The sequence below is a fragment of the Syngnathoides biaculeatus genome, chromosome 2 (assembly GCF_019802595.1).
Source record: "Syngnathoides biaculeatus isolate LvHL_M chromosome 2, ASM1980259v1, whole genome shotgun sequence".
Classification (NCBI taxonomy): domain Eukaryota; kingdom Metazoa; phylum Chordata; class Actinopteri; order Syngnathiformes; family Syngnathidae; genus Syngnathoides; species Syngnathoides biaculeatus.
Window position 1 is genome coordinate 24191559 of NC_084641.1, and position 15715 is coordinate 24207273.

Genomic DNA, 15715 nt, shown 5'->3' on the forward strand with positions numbered 1-15715 from the left:
CAGCTAAGTTACCTGTGTGTGTGTGTGTGTGTGTGTGTGTGTGTGTGTGTGTGTGTGTGTGGGGAAGACACACACACACACACACACACAACTCCGAGCGCTGACTTTAAACAATGTCACCACGGTCGAGTGAGCTTTTTAGCTCCAGCCCTTACTTAGCTCGCTATCTTATTAGTTCACAGGCTAGCCAATGTAACAAAAAAATGTAACTTACCCTTCGTCCCAGTTGTGTGCATCTACAGGGCAAACGCTGTTCTGCCAGCAGCGCGGGAGGTGTTACCATAACAATGAAAACGCATCGAGTCCAGGAAAAAAACAAAAACAAAAAAAACCCTCCAGTGTCGAGTGGATTTATGGAAAGATAACCGATCCCTACACTGCCTCTGATTGTTTAGCACCAAGACAAGAATCAAACTCGAGGTTCAAATCCCAGCCCTGGCTGTGTGGAGTTTGCATGTTCTCTCCACGCAGTCCGTTTTCCTCCCACATCCCAAAAACATGCATTAGACACTCTAAATTGCGCCTAGGTCGTTTGTGTCTCTGATTGGCTCGCTCCCCGCGACCCCTGTGTGGATAAGCGGCTCAGCAAATGAGGACTGATGTGATGATTTAGATATTGTATGCCACGTAGGGATTCACATCATCGTAAAAACGTCATATATTACATTGTTGGTAATCTGACAAGACTCCAAATTATTTTCTCTAAAATCTGTCGTCTTAAATTATCCTGTTATGACACCGATTGCCAAGATGTCAAATGTTGTGACTCACTCTTGATGAATTTGTATTTCACAATGACAATTTCGTGTTTACCATTATGAGACTTAAAAGGATAGCCGATAACGTGTTTGCATTTGCCGGTTGGCAGGGGAAACAAAGTACAACATATGCCTTTGGGGGAGCCATTAAGTGAGGAGGTACTGAGCTACAAATTTAAAAAGTTAAGTAAATATGTGCCCGCAAGAAAGAAATTAATTCTGTGGTTACCATTAATGTCGGGCGTAGCCATCATCGCAGAAATGGGGGGCACAAATTGCTCACAAGGAAGCCGTCATTTATGTGCAAACGGTCTTTTTCCCAGTCAACTCTTTTCCACAGAAATAAATATCCAAATTGTCCATCTCCATCTGTCCATTTTCTGAGCCGTTTATCCTCACGAGGGTCGCGGGGGAGTGCTGGAGCCTATCCCGGCTGTCATCGCTCAGGAGGCGGGGTAAACCCTGAACTGGTCGCCAGCCAATCGCAGAGCACACAGAGACGTACAACAGTCGCACTCACAATCACACCTACGGTTAATTTAGAGAGGATGTTTTTGAGGATGTGGGAGGAAACTGGAGTGCCTGGAGAAAACTCTCGCAGGCACGGGGAGAACATGCATGCGGGGCTGGCCGGGATTCAACCTGGGTCCCCAGAACCGTGAGACCAACACTCTAATCAGGTGCGCCACCGTGCCACCCTGTCCATCCCTGGTTAAGATAAAACACAATGACAGTGTAGGATCAGGAGCCGGATAAACGAAGGTCCAGTGGTAAGAGTGAATACAAAAATTCAGAAAAACAACAGGACGACTTTATGTAATATCGCAACCAAACTATCCATCCATCCTTTTTCTTTGCCGCTTATTCTCATGAGGGTCGCGAGGAGGGCTGTCTGTGACACGTTTTCTTAACGATGCAGTTGCATTTTGTTTCACGCGCGACAAAGAATCTTGGAGTCGTCGTTTGGATTCAAGTTGATCCATTTTCACTTCACTTTTACCATCCATCCATCCATTTTCTTCACCGCTTATCCTCACAATGGGCGCGGGGCGTGCTAGTGCCTATCCCAGCTGTCAACGGTCAGGAGGCGGGGTGCGCCCTGAACTGGTTGCCACCCAATCGCAGGGCACTTTGAGACAAACAATCGCACCTAGGGGCAATTTAGCGTGTCCAATTAATGTTGCATGTTTTTGGGATGTGCGAGGAAACCGCAGTGTCCACAGAAAACCCACGCAGGCATGGGGAGAACATGCAAACTCCACACAGGTGGGTCAGGGATCGAACCCGGGACCTCCAAACTGTGAGGCCAACGCTTTCCAGCTCCTGCCGCCGCAATCAAACTAACAAAATGTAAATCGTTTTCATACCACGAATAGATGAGAAGGCACGTGTACAAATAGGATAAAGTATAAGTGGGCGGAGGTGGTCTGGGGGTTGGGGGCGTATGCAGCTGCCCCCTTTCGGAGGTCTCAATTTTCCATGTTTTCACTCTTGTGCCTGCAGGTAAATCAAATCAAACGCAGTTCTCTAAGACCACAAAGCTCTGCATTCTCATCATCAGCACCTTTGAAATGATTTGAAGTCATCAGCTCTTGTGGGAACAAGTCCGCAGATAACTCATTCAGGAAGCCCAGACTGGAGTCAATGAGGCAGAGGAGAAGAAAAGCGGAGAAAGCACAACCCCGCAGGTAAAAAAAAAAAAAATCCAAATGGGTCCTGGATGAATAGGCCATGCAGCAACAACAACACAAAAAAAAAAAAGGGGGGGGGGGATGCCCCACCATGGAACAGGAGGAAAACAATGCAAATGCTCCGTTTGTTATGATCAGAAGTCATCACACCTGGTGCGTGAGTCATGAATCACGATGAGCATATTAAGACTTGACATACTGTACAATGACACGCAGTGCGTGTGCACAAGTGTGAAAAGTTAAGCAGTGAGTCAACAAAAGGACCATTTGACCCAAAATTCGACGATGGGCCTGATCATGCCAACTTTCCACCACCAGGGGAAGCTGTTTCCTCTTGTTTCCTCATCAAAATAACAATTTGCACAACTCCAGGAAAGCATATTGATCACGGAGTTTTGTTTGGCGTTGATGTTCAATCAAATAAACAGATCACGTTGATTTAATGAATCATGACGTCAGATGGTCGGAAGAATCAAAGGATCAATAAAAAACTGAACATTATCTTTATAAAGGTAGAATATCTCCAACAGATATTATGTGTTGTATGATGTGGTGAAAATGTTCTCTACGCAAATGTGACAGCATGATTTAGTATTGGCAGCACGGTGGGTCACCTGGTAAAGCGTTGGCTACACAGTTTTGAGGTCCCGGGTTCGATCCCCGCCCCGTCTGTGTGGAGTTTGCATGTTCTCCCCGTGCCCGCGTGGGTTTTCTCCGGGCACTCCGGTTTCCTCCCACAGCCCAAAAACATGCAACATTAACTGGACACTAAATTGCCCCTCGGTGTGATTGTGAGCGGCTGTTTGTCTCCATGTGCCCTGTGATTGGCTGGCGACCAGTTCATAGTATACCGCGGCTCCTGCCCGTTGACAGCTGGGATAGGCTCCATCACTCCCGCAACCCTCGTGAGGATAAGTTGCAAAGAAAATGGATGGATGTGTGTGTATATATCTATATATATCTATATATATTTAATTTATTTTAGTTTTATGTTTGGAATACATATATATTTTATTTTTTAATATATAAAAATTAACATTTTTTATTATATACATACACACACACACACATATACACTTTTGCTCCACATTGTTCTTCTCTTTCTCTCTCTCTCTCTTCTCTCTCTCTCTCTCTTCTCTCTCTCTCTCTCTCTCTCTCTATATATATATATATAATCTATATTTTATTTTAGTTTTATGTTTGGAATACATATATATTTTATTTTTTAATATATACATACACACATACATACGTATATATACACTTTTGCTGCACATTGTTCTTCTGTAATAAAATAATAAAGACATCATTGATTGATTTGTGTCCAATTAAAAGATATTATCATTATTGTTGATTTTTACATATAAGAAATCAGACGCAGAGAGGTCACAACTTTTTTTTTTTTTGCCGTTCAACATCGTTTTGGTAGACAAATGCCTCCTGCTCATCTCCAATCACCTAAAATGCACGAAGAAGAAAAAAAAGATGAGACCTTTTGATTAGACTCTTTTTAAATCAGGCAGAAAGGAATGCACATTGATGCTCGGCTCGCCTTGGGGCCTCGGCCTGCACCGAACATGTTTTTTTGGAGTGGTGAACAGCAGCAATGCAGCGCTCAGCGGGCTCGGGGTGGATCATAAACGGCTATTATGGCATAATTCCAAATCCATAAGTATGTTTGTGTTTTTGTAATGTCGCAGACAAATGATTAATGGCTTGAAATGAGTAAGGCCTTGGATATCTTTGTGTTAGGTAGAAATAATTGTGTACTCATTCTTGACTCAGCGTACAGTAGTTGCAAAAAAAAAAGAAGCAACCTTTTGTTATTTTTATGATTTGCCCCATCATTATTCCTGTTTGATCTTCACAGAGTCATGATCCTCTTGACTTTTTGTAAAAATCCCATAATGGACTGATCCTCCCAATTACGAAGAGCCAGCTATTGTCATCCCAGGTTTGGTGTGTGTGTGTGTGTGTGTGTGTGCGAATACATGCGCGCAAGTGGAGGCATGAAGATGTCAGCCCAAATCCTGACCTACCTTGAAGATGTACAGTGAAGAAAATAAGTATTTGAACACCCTGCTATATTGCAAGTTCTCCCACTTAGAAATCATAGAGGGGACTGAAATTTTCATCATAGATGCATAGCCACTGTGAGAGAGACCATCTAAAAAGCGAAATCCAGAAATCGGTATGTATGATTTTTTTAAACAATTTATTGGTGTGACACAGCCGCAAATAAATATTTGAATACCTGTCTATCAGTTAGAATTCTGACCATCAAAGACCTGTTAGTCCACCTTTAAAAGTCCACCTCCACTCCATGTATTATCCTGAATCAGATGCACTTCTGTGAAGTCGTTAGCTGCATAAAGACACCTGTCCACCCCAACCAATCAGTAAGACTCAAACTCGTAACATGGCCAAGACCAAAGTGCTCTCAAAAGACACCAGAGACAAAATTGTACAACTCCACACGGCTGGAAAGGGCTACGGAGAAATGGCCAAGCAGCCTGGTGAAAAAAGGTCCACTGTTGGAGCAATCATTAGAAAATGGAAGAAGCTAAACGTGACTGTCAATCTCAATCGGAGACCTCGTGGGGTCTCAATGATCCTTAGAAAGGTGAGGAATCAGCTCAGGACTACACGACAGGATTTGGTCAATGACCTGAAAAGAGCTGAGACCACCATTTCCAAGGTGACTGTTGGTAATACACTAAGACGTCGTGGTTTGATATCATGCCTGGCATGGAAGGTTCTCCTGCTTAAACCAGCACATGTCAAGGTCCGTCTTAAGTTTGCCAATGACAATTTGGATGATGCAGAGGAGTCATGGGAGAAATTTTTGTGGTCAGGTGAGACCAAAATGGAACTTTTTGGTCATAATTCAACTAACGATGTTTGGAGGAAGACAAATGATGAGTTCCACCCCAAGAACACCGTCCCTACTGTGAATCATGGGGGTCGTAGCATCATGGTTTGGGGGTGTTTTTTCTGCACATGGGACAGGACGACTGCACTGTATTAAGGAGAGGATGACCGCGGCCATGTATTGTGAGATTTTGGGGTACAACCTCTTTCCCTTAGTCAGAGCATTGAAGATGGGTCGTGGCTGGGTCTTTTAACATGACAATGACCCGAAGCACACAACCAGGAAAACCAAGGAGTGGCTCCGTAAGAAACATACCAAGTTTCTGGCGTGGCCTAGCCAGTCTCCAGACCTACACCCAATAGAAAATCTTTGGAGGGATCTGAAACTCCTTGTTTCTCAGTGACAGCCCAGAAACCTGTCTAATCCCTCCTGCGGTGTGTGCAAACCTGGGGGACAACTACAGGAAACGTTTGACCTTTGTAATTGCAAACAAAGGCTGCTGTACCAAATATTAACATTGTTTTTCTCAGGTGTTCAAATACTTATTTTCTTCACTGTAACAACAGAACTCAAAGATAATCTTGCCCAAACATTCATTATTCGATTGATCCTCTTGCAAAATATAAGACAGCGGTGACATAAAAGGTTACCACGCAATGCGAGTGAATCTGCGCAGTTCCTCCAATCACAAGAAAGAAAAAAAAATAAGACTGAATTTCAAATAGCCAAATTATCTCAGAACACAAGAGCGAGATCAATGGCACCGACCTGAAAGGAGCATGACAAAGGTTGACGGGCTCCTCTGTCTTAAGAGAGGCAAAGTGGGGACACCTAACATAGAATTATAAGCAATTATGAAAAAATGTGTGAAGAGAACCATTCCATTCCATTTTTCCAGCCAGGCTGTATTCATTTCACACACACACACACACCCCTGCCCCCCAGGTGTTGAAAGGATACAGCGCTTCTTTTCATATTGGCAGCTGTTTGATCAAACCAACAGTCACAGCATAGCTGCAGGTCTGATCTCCACGTTCTGGTACGATTCAAAGGAGACGAAAAGTCTTCAACCCACTCCGGGCTCTTCCACAAACGCTGCTGAATTACCCCCTTTGAGTGCAGATGTTGGACGTTTTTTTTTTTTTCTCCTTTCTTTCCCCCCCACCCCAGAAGGCTCAACAAATGGCGCTGTTGTTTTGCCCGCTGCGTATTCCACACAGTCACGGCAATCTATTCCAGCAAGGGTGTGAAATGTAACCTTGAAGGCATCTGATAGCGTACATTGATTGCAACCGATAGCGTTCTTAGTCACGTATCAAAGAGCGACCATAACGACCACAGAGTGAAAGCAAGTGTAGATTTTGCGCACCTCTGTTGTGTGTTGATGGTGACGCGGAGCGCCAAACTAGATGACTGATAGTGTCTGTGTGTGCGTGCGCGTACGTGCGCGCGGCTGCGATGTGAATGAGTGCACAACAAAGAGTCGGAATGAATTTTAGTCAAAGCTCGAACGGCGATGACGCTGCATTCCGGGAGCTTTATGATGTGAAACACCAAAGGAAAGGAAACAATGATGGCATTCATTGGATGTCATTTTCTTCAACTTTTTATCTGAGGAATTTGTTGAGTATTCCTCCTGTTTCCATCACGTAATGTGTGCAAGTAGTCTAAAGTGAGCTTTGAAAGCAGGAGCTCGCTAATAGTGAGACAGGTCAGGTCAGTGTCCGATTCTACTTTAAAAAAAAAAAAAAAAAAGGTGTGAGGTCTGGTTCTCGATCAAAGCTGCCCTTATAGACCTTGATTGTGCACTTTGTCGCAACCGTGCTTCGAGAAGAAAGATTCTTGTCCAGAAACAAAAATATGCAGCTATCTATTTGGGGCCGGATGGAAAAAGCTTAGCCTGACCCAACCGCTCCAATGAAACAAATAGAAAATGTAAGAGGTTCCTTGTCAATCATTTTAATTTGATAAACGATACTGTCACTGTTTCCGATGCCTGTGAAGTCGTAAAAAAATACCAGCTCGAGTGTTTTATTATTGATTGATTTATTTTTTAACTTTTAAATCACTTTTATCCATCCATCCATTTTCATAGATGCTTATCCTCACAAGGGTGCTGGAGCCTATCCCAGCCGTCAACGGGCAGGAGGGGAGGTACATCCCGGAACTGGTTGCCAGCCAATCGCAGGGCACATGGAGACAGACAGCAGTTGCACTCACAATCACACCTAGGGGCAATTTAGAGTCTTCAGTTAAAACGGGTTTTTTGGGATGTGGGAGGAAACCGGAGTACCCGGAGAAAACCCGCGTAGGCACGGGGAGAACATGCAAACTCCACACAGCCGGGATTGAACCTGGGTCCTCAGAACTGTGAGGCCAACGCTTTACATCTGCTACACTGCGCCGCCCCCATTATTATTATTATCCATCCATCTTCTTAGCCGCTTATCCTCACGAGGGTCGCAGGGAGTCTCGGAGCCTATCCCAGCTGTCACCTGGCAGGAGGCGGGGTACACCCTGAACTGGTTGCCAACCAGAGTGCCCAGAGAAAACCCACACGTATTGTGGCCATTCAAAATCACAATTACAGTTGCAATGTTGCACATTTTACAGCCAATATAAAAATGTGTATGATGAGCTTTCGTCCCCAGAGATGTCCTGACTAAAATACTAGCGCCATGATGTATTGACGGTTCAGATGTTCACTGGATGTGATGTCATTGTGCACAAGTCTCCGTGGTGATGAGGTCATGGGCAGTCAATAATTTTTTTTTTGGACAGGAAGTTAACACTCTCAAAGTCATAAAAAAAAAAAAAAAAAAAACAGAAGCTAAATTTGCACCACACATGACATTCAGTTCTTACATGAAGTTACCGTATATGTACATGTATCTGGTTTTTGTGTCCCCAATCCCTTTTCCAGAGTTTAAGTATGTTTAAAACACCCTGTTACCATTATTACATTTTACTCTTGTGTGAGGTGAGTTGTTAGCCTGTGTAGCTGTGGTGTTTTCCATCAGATAGAGCTCGTGCACGGCGCTAATATTGCCGGTCAAACCGAGCTGCTCGGCAGTGCGGAAGTCGTTGAACCGGAGCAGATTTTAAAAAATTGCACGAGATCTGTTGTGCTGTTGGTTGTCACAACAGAATAGACAGATCTTCAAAGAGATCATTCGATGGAGCTGAAAAGATTAGAACAGATGGTTTTCGGCAATTAAACGGGATGGATGGTGCCCAACCAAATACACGCCTGTGTAGCGATCATTTCAGGAAGGAATTATTCTTCTCAATCTCAAATTATCAAAAAGTATTTATAATACCAAGTTGATTCATTTGAGAGCAATGTGTATTTAAAAAAAAAAAATAGTCTGTCACAGCGGGGTTTACAAAGGTTAACGTGTGGCAGCAATACGCTTCCGTGTACAGAGGCAAAAAAAAAAAAAATTCCAGTCATAGTTAATGAATGCTACTTTGTGTAAAACCAAGGGTCATGTATTTCAATATTGGTATTTGAACTGAAAAAATCTGAGTGGGTCCATCAGGATGTGGGATTTATTCTTGATTGAGAAAAGATCCATCAACAAATTTATTTGTATGCGTCCAGACTTTTCTACACTTTCAAACTCTTCCGTGTAAATCTCGACTACTTACTGACCAGATATGTGTGTAGATCCAGTTGTCCAAGACAAGCAGAAGCAAATTAACAATCAGCTTTCGTCGAAGCCATGACCGGCGGATGCGGCGCCTCCGGGATGGATCATTTTCAACGCCGAGGTAACTTATCATGGAGCCGAGCCGGGCTGCTCTACAGCGTTGTCGTCGCACGCGGCTGAGTGCGGCATTGTCGGGCGCGTTGTTCATAGCCGCTGCCGTAAGTGAGCGGACGCGGCAGCCTTTGCTGGCGAGGTAACGCAGCAGACTTCGCCGGCGAGCCCGACGCCGTCCGACGTGCAAATCAACACATTTAGCACGCCTGTCATACGTACGCAGATCTTTTGTTTCGTTATGAGAGACTGATTAACTTTTTTAGTAGCTGTATTCACACCTACCTGTCATTTGGAACCCACAAAGCGCTCGTCCTTTGCACGCGTGCAATCCATATTTCACGACGAACCGGGTCTCTTGCCAACTTATGAAGGGTAAATTCCCTCCTCCTGAGTGTTCATGCAATGGCCAGCAATGCAGCGAGCCTGCATTTTGGCGAGCTACCTTCCCGGACGTAAAACTAAGTCCACTTGAGGGTGGTCCTGTCCTGTACGTCACTTCCTGCTTCTTCTTGAAAACAAATCCCTCGAGAGAATTTTCACGGCGGGAGATACAAAAAGCTGTATACGTCAAAATCACGTTTTTGTGGTGGGGAAAAAAAAACGCATGGGTCCATGTCGGTTTTTTCATTGATAACATACTAAAAATCATGCATTTCATGACAGTGGCCCTTTTAATATCCCATTTATATAATGGAACCGACAACGTCTTTGATCATCGAAGGAATACTTGTTCCAACAGTTAGTGTAGTCCACATGTCAAAATAATTAGCCTCTCTGGAAAGACCCCACATTTTATCAGATCTTGATGACCTGGGAAACGGTTTGCACTGAAACAGAATACCCCTGAAACTATTTCGCCGCTGAGTACAGTACCACGTGACCGCAGACCTGACAGGACTCACCGCGCATTCGTTCCCTGTCGAACCTTTGCAGTGACATTGTTTCAACATGATGAGAATTTCCCCTTGACGTTTCGCTGCATGTCAGCCAGAAAAATAATAAATGACTGCGTGTCAGGTGAAGTTGTGTCGGGGAATGGATCAGGAAATACCTTCGCCGCGCGCCGGGTGCAAACGGTCATCCGTACACTTCCCAGGGCTACTTGTGAGTTATTGCCACGAGCCGGGGAAAATTCCCGCCGGTTCAGGAGGCCGTTATCGATGCTTGTTGCTCGTGAGTCACAAGTGTGAAGAAGTTACACAATTAGCTAGGAATAACAACAAATCAAGCTGTTATTAAAAAAATATCACTGAAGCATATAAAAGTGTTTGGAGTGACGTGACTTGTGTTGATTGCTGCTTGTGTTTTTGCAATAAGAATATTGAGCAGATGCCAGTCAGGGCGAAACCCGCTTTCCACATGCACCGGGATTTATGTCAGAATACGAAAAACTTGAGCCATCTCATCAAACTGGTCCAATAAAATCCAACTGACAGACCAGAATGTGTACATGGGGTAGAAGTATTGAAAATGAACATAAGGCTTTGTGGCATGCCCTTAACACACTTTTTTTGTGAATTTGAATTTGTAGTCTATATAAAAAAAAAAAAACTTCAAGGCTTGTTCTCAAGGAACAAACACGTCATTTGAGAACAATGCGTTTAAAAAAAAATAAACGACAGGGAGTTGTCTCCAATGTACACAGAAGCATGTTGCGACCACACGTTAACCTTCGGTGAACCTCTCCCCAACAAACTATTTTTTTTTTTTTTTAAATATGCATCGTTCTCAAATGAGTCCAATGCGTATTTAAAAAAAAAGAAAATAAGCTGTCGGTGACAGTGATGTTTACGTAGGTTAACGTGTGGCTGCAACATGCTTCCGTGTACGGGCGCTGAAGCCTATCCCAGCACTTTATTTTCTTTTTTTAAATATGCATTGGACTCATTTGAGAACGATGCATATTTAAAAAAAAACGTTTGTTACCGAGAAGTTTACCAAAGTTTAACATGTGGCCGCAACACGCGCCGTGTACGGAGGAGCTGACTCGCTGTCTTTTTTTTTTGCAATCATAGTTAAGGAATACGTGTTTGTGTAAAATCAGGGGTCATTTATTTAAATATATGTATTTGTATTGAAAAAATCTGAGTGGTTCCATCGCTTTGTGGGATTTATTCTTGATTGAGAACAGATCCAGCAATGAAGTATTTGTATGCGTTCAGAATTTTCTACGCTGTAAATCTCGACGACTTACTCGCCAGATCCATGTGTCGATCCGTTTGTCCAAGACAAGCGGAAGCGGGTTAACAGTCAACTTTCTTAGCGGCGAAAACATTGATTTCGCCATTGAATACAGGTCCTCTATGCTGAGTTCATCTAATTTTTCCACGTACCATTGTTTATTATCACCTTCTAAATGTTTAACGCTATCGGACAAAACTCTGGGCGTCGTTCTACAAGACGTATTTTTGCGTCGTCTCCAACTGACTTAACATTGAAGAATGGTTTGTTTGACCGGCACTTCTGGCCACTGACGTGATTTGATGACGTAGGTGCACGAGCTCTATAGTAGGTACGGATAACATTCAGACCCCCTTAAATTTATCACTTTGTTGTATTGCATGTTTGTTTTTTAATCCTCATTAATGTACACACAGCTGATTTTTAAAGAAAAAGTTTTTAGTGGACGCACCGTTATGATCTGATACAGCCACGAGTCTTTTTGGAAATGAGTTTTTCACACCCGGATTTGAGGATCCTCTGCCCTTCCTCCTTGCTGATCCTCTGCAGTTCTGGTTCTGATGATGAATGTTGGTGGGCAGCCATTTTCAGGTCTCTCCAGATATGCACGATTGGGTTTAAGTCAGGGCTCTGGCTGGGCCAATCACAAACTCCCAAATTAGATTAGAGAATGTTATTTCTCACCATCCCTTGGTGGAGTTTGCATGTTCTCCTCGTGCCTGCGTGGTCTTTTTTCTGGGCACTCCAGTTTCCTGCCACATCCCAAAAAACATTCGCTGCAGGTTGATTGGAGACCCTAACCTGCCCTTAAGTTTATATGTTCGCATGAATGGTTGTTGGTTTATGTGCCCTGCGATTGGCTGGCAACCAGCTTAGGGCGTACCCCGCCTCCTGCCTGAAGATAGCCGGGATAGGCGCCGGCACTCCCACGACCCGAGTGAGGATAAGCGGCTAAGATAATGAATGGATGTATGGAGTATTGTGTGCAGTGCGTACATTAATTAGGGGGGGAAATTAACTTAAATGCTTTTAACAAATGACTCCAAGATAGCAGAGTGAAAAATTGAAGGGGGTCTGAATACTTTTCCGTACCCGCTGTATATATTGCCATAGTTTTTCCAGAGTAGCGATTTTTTTCTTCTTCTACTTTTTGGAAGGAGAAACGAGTGTGCTCCAAACTGGTGCCGCAGGGTGCAAAGATAAAGGGAGTAATAGTTAGACTGCGGTCACATCGGTATGCAGACAGTCATGAAAGCAAATCGGTACCTGTTGCATCTTGCAAATTCATTTGCTGAATATTGTGAAATTTCACAGCTTAAATTGAGAAGACACCCTTCTATCTATTTATTTTTTTATTTATTTTAAAATCACAGCTTCAGGGATCAGCAGCAAGTATGCGTGAAGGGCACAAGCAAACGGAGGAAAAAGATGTTTAATTATAATATTGACTGGATGTTTAGAAGGTACATCAATCACTTATGTGGCAAATCCATGTTGGAACATATTGCACAGAGTTGGGACTGTTTAGCATTTTTGGGGTGTGTTCAGACAATCACCTGAATCCATACACAATGGCACACGAATTTAGGGTATTCGCCATACTTGATGTCCTTCCAAGGAGATTAAACGAGCATTATTGATTTATAATATCTCAACACGCCATTGACTCGTGCACCTGGCTGACTCAACATTTCTGACTGCTGCTATAACTGGCGAACCGATCGGCGTTGGCGACATAGCTGACCTTGAAAATGAACCCTTAGAATAGGGTTAGGGCATTCTCCACGAGCCTTGTGAGGATAAGCGGCTAAAAAATGGATGGATGGATGTTTCTATTGTGTGGGAATCATGTCAGAAAGTATACTCCCCAAACCCTTAACGTCATAGGGATAGTTTTAGCCCCGCCCACAAAATCAGGAAAGTTTCAAATGTGATCAAGAGTTTTAAACCAATATGTCAACCATTTAATACAACAACGTTGCCCCGTTTATATACTTGCACGTGTTTTATCGCACCACAGCAAACAGAATTGCATAACTAAAAAATAACAAATAATCGAATGACTCACGAAATAATTGACACAAAAAATGTACTTTAAACACTATTTACATCCGCCCAGCACGCTTTGTGGCACGAAGGACCTCCTTAGCGTTTAAACTATTATGAATTATTTCTTGAGTCATTCTTTTATTCGTTTAATTATTTTCTAGTGGTGATGCTATTCTGTTTGCCGTGGTGTGATCATTTTAGTTTCCATGACACCGTGAGTGTGGACAACATCGTCAAAAATTACCTCCCTCCTCCACTTATGCTTCCAGATGTAAAATGCATTTGTTTCTCAGTGCCTCGTGAGCGCAATCATATTGTACCTTACATGCATGCTAAAACATGTGCTCACCAGTGTGTTTTTGGTGTACTTTACTGAGCAAGTCACGTGTCACGCAACAACAGTTGCAAATGTTGGAACTCAGCGTGCACCACATTGTAAAGCGTCATGTCTAATATGGGGCCTCATCTATTGAGAAGAGAATTTACCATTGGGAAAATAGAGTATGTTTATCAAAAATAAATATGTATATATATATAGATTCAAAAACATATATATATATATATATATATATATATAATTTATTTTGCTCTTATTTTTTGGAATATACACACACACACACACACATATATATTCAAAATGGTACACATTGAAGCGCCCCACCCTCAAAATGTATAAATCCTCGTTTTGTTTGTAAATACATTAAATACTGTATTTGAAGATGAACACACAAAATAAAATATATAAATATATATATTTAAAAAATAAAATAAATTATATCTATATATTAAAAAAAATCTAAATTATCTATCTATCTATCTATCTATCTATCTATCTATCTATCTATCTATCTATCTATCTATCTATCTATCTATCTATCTATCTAAAATCACCTTTTCAACCAAAATTTGAGTTGCGCTGGCTTACTTGGAAATCAGAAGTTAATTAAGCAATTACTTCTGACTTAGTCACTTAAATTATATTGTGATTTTACTGTGTTTTATTTTTTTTTTTAGCGAAATGGACAGTGGGGTCTCAAACATTAGAGAATCATGAGAAATGAATTTGGTAATAATTGTATATTAGCAGTGCTGTGGATTTTCAGTGTTGGCGAAGGGTAGTAGTCTGATGAATTTCTTAAAGCAATGCACTGTACATCAATTTCACAATTAAATCACGAGAACATGAGAGTGAGACAAAACTGTTTTTTTTTTTGACATTGTGTGAGTGTGGCTGTTTATCTCTATGTGCCCTGCGATTGGCTGCCCGTTGACAGCTGGGATAGGCTCCGGCACTTCTCGCGGCCCTCGTGAGGATAAGCAGCAAAAAGATGGATGGATGGATGGATGGATGGATGGATGGATGGACAGTGCTACTTTTTCGTATAGTATCGACTGACTACTATTTGAGTCAATAAACCCTCTGTTCAGTTGATACTTTACATGTCACAGCCTTGCAAATCCAATCCTTATTTTGAATGAGTGAAGCTCCTGGAAGAAGAAGATAACGTTTGTGGTGTCAAGAAGCCCCACATGCCAAAAAATGTCTGAAATTACACGTTGTCAATATGGAAGTTAACAAGACATCGCACGAGCCATGGCTTTGCTCCCATTGGTCAGAGAGCACGAAGCCAAGGTGTCGACCTGTGATTAGGACTCCAGTAAATCTTCCCACCTAAGGAGCCTCGGGGAGGCGCAACCACCCCCCCCCCCCCCCCCCCAGCTCAGTGCAGTGCTGCAGGGATGTGCCTCCCTTTCCTCCCAGCCTGCTCTGGGATAAATCTCACACTTTGACCTGGATCCCGTCCACTTGCCCTCTTCTTGCAGGTCACGCCAGAAGCAAAAAGTGTTTTTTTCTTTTTTTTTTCTTACATTCTCCCTGAGTTCAAAATATACAGTGTGATTCATTTCAAGGGGAATCGTAGCGATAGCATGTTGCAATATGTGATGAAATGTGATAAATAAATGTGATAAGTGACGGGCAAACTTGCATACTTTTTTTTTTCATTTTTCTCCCAGGCAAATTCCTCACTCACTATCTTACTTTCTGTGCTCCTCTTTTTTTTTCATTCATGCACCTTTTTCTCTGAGGCTACAAGTGAATACGTTACACAGACTATCTGTCCAATTTCCATCTAAAGCTACTTCACGAGAAGACAAACACTTAACGTCTAGCGCCGAACTCCAGCCCTCTGCCGGGAAAGCGGAGGAGGAGAATAAATCTACAGGATATACATGCTCAGTTCATTTTTGTGACTGAAGTCATTGGCTCCGATTTTTGAAGAAGTTCAGAATGATAAATCGTTTCTCCTGGGGAAGTCGTTTCCAGTCAAAAGTCAGAAAACTAATTCGTATTGACAAATTTTTGGGGGGAGTAAAGCTTCACTATATATATATATA